The sequence below is a fragment of the Anopheles moucheti genome, chromosome X (genome assembly GCF_943734755.1).
Source record: "Anopheles moucheti chromosome X, idAnoMoucSN_F20_07, whole genome shotgun sequence".
Taxonomy (NCBI): Eukaryota; Metazoa; Arthropoda; class Insecta; order Diptera; family Culicidae; genus Anopheles; species Anopheles moucheti.
Window position 1 is genome coordinate 4,730,488 of NC_069142.1, and position 9,472 is coordinate 4,739,959.

At 46.5% G+C, this 9,472-nt stretch overlaps 1 pseudogene; it reads right to left on the bottom strand.

Moving 5' to 3' along the window:
- Positions 1-2,298: 2,298 nt before the first annotated feature.
- LOC128306509 (uncharacterized) lies at positions 2,299-6,454 on the bottom strand (annotated as a pseudogene).
- Positions 6,455-9,472: the final 3,018 nt, after the last annotated feature.

Sequence of the window (9,472 nt, forward strand, 5' to 3'; positions counted from 1 at the left end):
GCCGCGACGTGATGGCGGTTGATGCCAAATCTGCTAACGAATCGAACGGGTGTGATTGCAAGATGCATTTGTTTATTGATGTTTTTTTTATTTGAATTTGTTTAGGGAAAAAGTAAACAGTTCTCCTCTAAATCTTCAGTTTTTAGCAACAAATATCACACACATAAATTTATGCGGAGTAAAGTGAGGTTAGCAGCGTGTAGGGCATATATTCACCGCATGGGGCAAACGCATTATCACACACGCTTCGTGTGTGTTCCCCGCGGTGTGACGACTTTTGCTAACCATTCCACTCGTCGTCCGACATCTAATTTCGTTTGCCAAGTACAAATGAGCCGTACATGAGCTGTCAATCTCGCGCACCGCAAACCGTCCGACACGCGTCAGTCTCGTAAAGTGCGAGCTATAGACAGCGAGTTTGAGCACATTTTACGATCACCACGTATGACATGTAATCTCGGTCATAATCGTAAAGCAAAAAAATGAACAAAACCCCTCAGCACCGCGCAGTATGCGTCCCCGGGGGACATTCCAGTAGATGTGGTTGGGTGGTGACTAAATTAAATTAATCTCGCACCCGGTCGGGCCCATACGGGTGCGATATCAGCTTCTTAACGGGTTCGGCAGGCTGCTTTCACCCATCGGGCTATGCTTATCAATTTCCGCATTTGATTTTAAGCTCGTACACCAAAATCCCAATGGCCAAAATTGAGTCAACGCATAATAAAACATCGCACCGCTAAGCCTGGGCTGCTTGGTGTAACGTAACGTAACGTTTAATCACGCTGTGCACATGACGTCGCCAGTATTACGTGTCTGGCTTTATCCAATTTGTAGCCACGGTCACATACGATTAATAGAAATGAGTCGCGACATCGCTGAAGAAGGTCAAACCATCGTCACGTCACTCATTCTCTCCCTATTGCATACATCCAGGAGCTAGGAGGAGACCTTCCACAAGCAACCATCATATCGAACCATTTAATCGTGCTGCAATGGGTGGCAAAACAAAAAATTGGCCGGTGAAAGTGGCGTAGAGCGTCCAACGGGTGTGCAAGCATTAACGGGGGATTAACAATTTAAATTATTTCAGCTTATTGAATGTCATAACTGTCAACCCCTGATGCTATGGGCGAGCGACATGGGTATGCTTGGAGGGATGCGCCGAGGTGAAATTAAATCAAACAATTGGCAGGACTAATTTACATCACAATAGCCCAGTCACCCCAAAACAGAGGGAGTAGCAACGGGCAGAAAGTAGGGGAGTGTAGCAAAAAACCATATCAAATGAAATTCGGGGAAAAAAAAACAAGATGCCCCGGCCAAATAAAGGGATATCCGAGCGCTTACGAAGTGGGATGGGATAGAGGAGAGGTACATGCTGCGCCTAGAACGAAGGGGGGGGGGGGGGGAGGAGGGGAAACCATCTTACAAAAAAAGACATTCTTACACCAATGGTTGTCAAAGCGTCCAAGCTAGCCGAAAGAAATCACTGTACTCCACGTTTTGCGATGCGTGTGGCCTACCTTTCAGGCGCAATCATGAGATCGGAACGCTCGGGCGCTCACCACTTCCCTTCTTCCGCGCGTCCATCACCCGGCACCCTGCGTGTTATTACTTATAATTTACGAATTTTCACAATTTATTGACACTATTATAAACATAATTTGCATAGATTTGCATGCTAATAGTTGTAGCGCAGTCGAGTGCCGCAACCCTCTGCTAAAAAAACCCCGGCTGCAAAACAGGACGTCTAGGTGAAACGATTCACCGACGGTGGCACAGCGAAAATGTTCTGTTCACACAGTACGCAACAAAAAAGGGGGAAGAAGGTAAGTGTTCTTTTTTTTTTTGTTTTCAACAAACGTTCTCCTTCTGAACCTCAACGCCCTATCACAGTTCTGCACGGAACCTGCCTGTCTAGAACCTGCATATCGCACGGACCCTTCGGGGTGACAGTTTCGACGGGACTGCTAAACCCAAATCAGATCATTATATTACTGTACATTTCCATCAGCAGATCGTGCAGCATAATTTAACAGGTTGGCAGTGCGCGTTGTGGCACAATTGCTTTTTGACTTTTCCATTCCCCTGGTTTTCCCTTTTTCCCCTCAAGCGTTTGTTTCATTATAAAACTATATCTGCACCGTGTTTGAGCAGTGTGAACAGGTGTTTGTTTGTATCCCTCTTACACTTGGCGCACTGATAGTGCTCGCGAGCAAAATCACAGATTAGCAGGCACTAGCGAGACAGACAGCAGCTACCATTAAATAATGATGCAACCGTAATGTAGTTTCGTTCGTTGTCGGAACGTAATAAATGAGGTATTGTCAACGTTTTCTTATCAAACTGCACAGGTTAAGAGTGCTTTGCTTGCTTTGATGCTGTTCCATAAGGGGTAACGTACTTACGGTAAACTAGCTCAACGTCCATTACTAGCGATATCTTATCAAGCCTTAAGTCGGGTACCTTATTATCTAACGATCTCCCATTTGTTGCTCAGCAATCGCCTTCTTTAAGCCCTTTCGGACACGTTTTTTTGCCCTGCGCTTGAAACCCTTTTCGCGGGATAGCGGTGTGTCCTTGCGCTTTTCGTGGTGTTCCTTGCGTCGCAGCAACTCCAGCACTGTTTTCAGCTGCCCCTTCACATCCGTAAGCTCTCGCAGTACGTGTTCTTCGGTCGGGGTCGGAATCATAATTTCGCCGCGCGGCTTTCTGGGTGGACAGGGACTGACCGTACGCTGTTGTCGACCACCTGCAGGAACTATGACGTTGACCGGCGTTACCGGCACCTCCGTGGTGGGTGTACCTTTGGACGCAACGAGGGAAGCGATCGCTTGCTGCTTCTCTATAATGGCTAACGCGTCATCCACAACCACCTGTTCCTGGCGCATAAACAGTGCCAGACGGAAGTAGCGTACGTCGAAAATAAAATTAGAAGCGTCACTCGTCAACAGCCAGGGAAACTTTGAAAGTGGTTTTTCCAACACTTTTTGCTTCGTGGGATTTCCCGCGGGCACAATCTGGACGGAAACCTGTGACGATCCGTGCAGCCGTCGGTTGGCAACACTCTGTACACTATTAGGGGCCGCACTCGGAACACTCCTTGTCTGTTGTTTCGATTTCACCTTAGCATGTACCACTATTTTACGGTACTCCTTCGTCTTTATGTGTATACGGCACTGGTACTCGGAGAAAAATGGCTTCGGAAAGCAACGCTTCAGCCACGCCGGGTACACGTTGGCGACCCCTCGTTCATACTGCTCGAGCAGCATCACCTTCTTGCTGATGCTGATCAACTCCGACTCCTCCCGAATCGCGGCAATATCACTAACCGCGAGACCGTTGATCAAGTTAAGGATGACGATCGGTGCGAAGAACATAAACAGTATGAACAGCAACATCTTGCCACCTTCAAAGTCGATAGCCGCTGCCTCAAACTCGCCCGTGGTCATGACCAGCGTCTTCACGGTGGCGTTCCAGAACGTGCGGAAATTATTGAAGTTATCCTCCGCGCAGTCCTCCTTAGCGCAGACTCGGTCCTGCACCTCCGGTGACTGATTGTACGTGAGATGGAACGCGTAGATGAACGCACCGATCAGTGGCATAAAGAGCAGGAAGCTTTTGAGAAAGTTTTTCGAAACCGTCTTAAACATGTACATCATCGTGGCGAGACTGTTCGACTGTAGCGAACCCATCAGAAAGGTGAGCTGCATCGCCAGGCTGATAATGACAAAGGACGATATCAACCCGCGACAACCGATGCCTAATACCACCGCCATCGCTACCGCATTCACTATATCCAACACATTCTCGAACGAAAGATACGACCGTCGTAGAAACAAAAACTGCAGGAGCTCCCGTATCACCACAAACACAACACCAAAGATGCTTAACAGCAACCACACGGTGCTGGGACCATCGGCCGAACAAGCGGTGAGTGAGTAATTACCGAAGAACACGATCGTTAGGGCCGTGAGCAGCAGGTTTAGGTAGTTCCAGTGGCATAATCGCGTCCATTTCACCATAATGAAGGTGTACAGTACGGGATGAATGAGCAAACGTTTCAGTTCCTTCGATTGTGCGATTTGACGCAGGGTCGTCATTTCGGTCACAGTGCTGGTGAACTTATGTGGCTGGGTGTACGTTTTATCCATGCGCTGTATCATCTTCCAGCTACGATGGTTCGTTCTCAGCCTGCTGAATAGTACAGTGCCGTCGGCATTGACGGTATGGTTGCCAACGCCTGGTAAGGCTCTGTCTTGCAGTGGCGAGTAGAACCCGTTCAGATTGAAGCGTATCTCGTCGCGATCTGGTATCGAACGCTTCAGGTCAATCTCTATACATTGGTCGAGATATTTCCTCCAGAACGCGTACGTACCGTAGTCGAGCGGTGTTAGGTTATCGTTGTTGCACATCCCCAGATAGGTATGCCGTTGGCGCAATAATGCCAGTGCTACCGAATCGAACCCATACTTGAGCGCTAGATGTAACGATGTATTGCCGGAGTTGTCCTTCTTGGACATGTGGATCGTTTCCTGGGTGGCTAGGTACTCTGCGCAAGCAAGCAACGCATTCCGCTCCTCAATGCGTCGCTTCGAATCGTACGCTTTGGTGATCGTGATCACCAGCAGTGGATCATCGTTCAGCACGATCTGGTCGGATATCTTGGCCAAGAAACGCTGCAACAGGGGAAGGTCCGCCATGAGGCAGATCTTCTTTAGCAAACCTTTCAGCTCTACGCGGTGCTCCAGCTCGGAACCATTCGGAACTTCCACACTCTCCAGCCTGCCGTACTCCCGGTTGAGGTCGACACTGCTCGTACCGGGGGCAGAGGATTCCTTCGCTAGATTATTCCCAACTCGCGTAGATTTGCGCTGGACTACCTTGAAGATGTCTTTCTCACCGCGATCTAGAATCAATCGTACACAGTCGGACAACTTCTGGTCGCAAGCCGTGTGCAACAGCAGTCGTATCACTTTCTTCACATTCCCTTCGTTTACGTCGAAATTCTGCATGTGGACGTCAAACTTGGTGCGATCGTTGTAGCGTAAAAAGATTTCCAACAGCTCCACAGTGACGGTCACTTCGGGATTGTTGTTGTAGAATCCGACCACACGCTCATTGCGATCGTTCACACTGCAGATGGCCAGTGCATCGTGCGCTAACTCAACGCACTCCGCAACGAACGTGCGCGTTTCTTCGTGTCCGCAATGTTTAAGCAGCAGTTCGAACGGCAGCTTCATGTGTATGCTGCAGATGTTAAAGTCCGCTCCGGCCTGCAACAAGCGTATGATGATTGTCCGGATGTCCTTCAACCAACCAGGAGGACATGCTTGCATCGCTTTTCGCATACACTGGTCGTAGTTTTCGCACAGCAACGTAAGAGCTGTTTGCTTGAAGTTGTTACGCAGATTCACATCTGTAACTGGGCGCGCTAGCAGCCAGTCGAGAAAGTCTCCATTCAGCTGAAGTACGGCATAATGTATCGGAGCACTTGGTTTGAATGCGTCTGATTTTGATTGAGGGTTGTGTTTCGGTGCGGTGTTCTAAAATCGAAAGATCACACGTGAGACACTAAAACTCTATCGAACCGTTCACCACAAATACCTCATTCTCCGCCTGGAACCGGATGATAAAGCGCTCCAAGTAGTCACGATACATAACGATATTCTCCAGCATCTGTATCAACACCGGTTGAAGACGTGCATAGTGAAGGAAACTTTTCGGTTCCGGTATCGTATTTGGAGCGTCCCACACCTTCATAAACTCTACCAAATCTTCAAGCCGCTTCAACTTATCATCTTCCAGCAGCTGATCGAACTGCGCCAAACTATCACTAGTCGGAGGAATGTTCCCAATGATGGCCTTGAACTGTTGCTCGAACTCCGTCTACAATAAAAAAAACACCATGATCAAATGAGCACGACCACTCCAAGCGCCAGAATAAATGTTCCCCGCTCGATGAATCATTCACTGTCCCTCTCACTAGCGCCATTACTCCACACTTCTCACCAACTTACCTCAAGCGATTTTCGTTCCTGTCGTAACAATGCTCTGCCTTTGGCCTGACGCCTAATCACCTCTTGCTGTTCCACTTGCATGTGCGAACCTCCTGGACATTAAACAGACAAAGAGTCACAGATGATTCAACACTGAAACGGATTAGTTTTAGAACAAATTCAATTTACCTTTCCCCATTTTAACATATACACGGCGCACTTCTGCGTCTCTGGCGATCCAAACCGGTCAACAGTGGCAAAGGAACTGCATGCATGTGACTGCCTACACTGTTGATTCTGACGCTCTCCCGGCGTTTTCATCAATACACTGCAAAAGATAGGTTGATGTGACGGTACAGGCCCAAATATGCGTGAGAACGATCAGTGTTCACGCGAGCGCTGAGAGTGGAGCGCTGTAGACATACGATCGTGGGGGCCTCCAACACCGTCATGGGGAATTCACAGCTCTACGCAATCAACACGCCACGCTATGCCGCCAGATAACACACGCTCTCTCCGGTCCGTACATCATCCCTTGCCTTATTGCTATGCTCTTGGAATGCGAATGTTGAGCGGGAGCACAACATAAGAAACCGGTCTCATGCTCTTTGAAAAATTATGCGTACTTGAGCGACCGTTTAAGCCGGTTGCGTGAGACGAAAGTAAACAATGTGGTTCGTTTTTCGATCGAAAAAGTTGGTGGCACAAGCATTCTTCAAAAACTTTATATTCTAAAATTAGTTTTACTTGCCGTAAGTATGGTGGAACGAATACGCATTTATTACTCGTCACCTGTTACGTGATGAGTGGCAAAACTAAAACTATTCTGCTTTTCTCTAGACAAGATGGTTCATCGTTTATTGAAACTGTTCGCGACGTCACTATGCGTCATATCGCTTCCACGTACCACCATGTGTTTGATAAAGTGGTGTGATAGAGGTATGATTATTGCAGACATATTTCCTGGAAAAGTTCAAGGCCATCATTGATTGGAAAAGTTCAATTACACTGAAAGGAACGATTTGAACGATAACACGATTGATAAAAATTTGAAAGAGTTCGACAAGCTGCTGAAACGGGTTGAAATTTTAATAGAGGAAAAGAAGTTTTCGGTTTCTCCAAACACAATACTGTATCCGAAAAGCTTCCTTTACTATGCTCGTTTTCAACCGATGTTGGTACAAATGCTGAAGGTTGGTGCTGCAAGAAATTGCATGCAAAAACTTGCATGCAAGTTTGTTGCATGCAAGTTTGTTGCATGCAAGTTTGTTGCATGCAAGTTTGTTGTATGCAGTGTTGCTGAACATTGCATACGAAATTGCGTGTCATCTTGCTCAGCTGGTACCAGGTGTTACCTCTTGAAAAACATGCTCTCCTGGTATCGGAAATCTGAAAACAGCTGGTTTGTATGGAAAGTTAGTGTTTAAGCATTGCATACCTCTCGGCGGTTTTCGACCAAAATTGTTGTACCAGGAGCTACCTCTTCCGTGGATGCTTTCCTGGTACTAAACATTCATAAACTGGTAGTTTTCGAAGAAATTTTTCACGACCAACGGGAAAACTAGTACATATATCTGGATCATCATTATAATGCTTATGGAGACATAAGTGACCTGTAGCATCTATGTAATTGCAGCTGAAGCTACTGGCGATGCATTACAGGCCCAAGGAAAAGTGCTGAAAAAAAATCAATTGGTCTATAGATCCAGATGACAATTTTAGCAACCTAATCGAGAGCAATTAGAATAGGCCCGTCTCCTACCTTTCTCATTCCCAACGTGCAGTATAATCATCATTAGTGAAGTGAAGTTTATCGCCGAAAAAAAGGGTAATGTCCATGGTGGAAAGTTTGAATATAGTAAAATTAAAACATTATCATGACACGCGCGCACACCCAACATTCAGTCCCATCATTATCATCTCGTGCTATTTTTGCGTGGCGGATGGCAGTGTTGCCAGTTGAATTTTAACGATTGCGCCTCCCTTTTGCCATGTTTTATTAATGTCTGGTTTTATCTATTCCCTGTGTTTTTATTATTTTTTTTTTTGTGATATCTTTTTATGCTATTTGTGTTTTCCTGTTTGTTTTCCTCTTGTTACTGTTGCTGGTTGCATTTTTATTGCTGCTATTATCACTACTACCACCACTACTGAGTTGGGGACGATCCGTGTAAATACCTGCGATTCTATTCCCTTCCTCACGACTCATTTTTCTTCTTATCCTTTTTTTCTTGTCTCATTTTATTACTTAACCCGCACTATCATTCTTCTGCGTCGCATATATTTAACCAGTTGCGTTTGTTTGCTTTCAACCTTTTTTTTATATTTGCTTGCCATTCGTTCCATCTTTTATACGTTTTTTCTGCGTTATTCTATTGCGTTGTGTGTGTGTGTGTGCTTTGGTGATTTGGTTGCTTTTCTTCATCTTCTTCTCGGTCGTTTTGTTCACATTAACATTTTTGGCACTGTTTGAAAGACATAAAAATTTACTCATTTAACATTTTTTTTTTACTATTGTTTACTTTCTCCTTTGCTTTTCCTTACTTTATTGTTTCCCCCCCCATGCATTTGGTTTGGTTTGGCCACATCCCTTCAATAATCTGCCTGCCTGGTCAGTGAAAGGACGGTGGTTTTCCTTTCGGATAATGAATTCAGGACGGACCAGCAGTAAGAAAACAAAAAAATAAACCGAGCGACTGAACGACGTCCCGTTTATGTGTCAATTCGCAATTGTACAGGGAAGCGGACATAAAAACTGCATCCGGTTGCGTTACGAAGCCCGAGCACGGACGAGGCACGCGGTGCGATTAGACGTGCGGGGCACAAGAGTAAGACGCGAAGCAAAATAGCTTTCCTTACGGTTGATTGAGGCAGGCCTACGGTTTAACCCTTCCATGCCGCCCATGAGGGTTTCGGCCGCCCGTGGTCCGGTGCGGTGGTCGGAACGATTGCTGGATCATTTACCGGTCGTAAAAGCGATGATGACGGTTCTACCGGTTTGCCGAAGGCTCTGTGTGATGTAAAAACGAAACAGTAGCGACCACACCTTTAGGCGGGTAGGCACGGTGATGGATCTCCGGTAGGGTGGAAAGAAAGAAAAAAAAACCAAACCGTGCTATAAAAATCCTTTTCCGCAGCAGTAGAGGGCGCTGTTACTGTTTGATTACCTTCTTACAGCAAGCAAGCAACCGATAGAAATGGACAACGCCGTAAACGAGTCATAATCCATAAACGCAACCATTTGCTAGCGGTGCGCACTGGAAACAATGGCCCGGTGAGCCAATACGCGTACCTCCACCGTAAGGTGCTGGAACACCTTGAGTGCCATCATTAGATTTCGAGCTGGTTCCACCATTGCGATTGATGGAGTTGAGTTTACTGCTCGGAAAAATGATTTCCCAAAAAAAAATATCTCCTCAATCCCGGGGCGCTGGTGCGGGAAATTAAACGCGGGTCACAGGTGGTGGCGC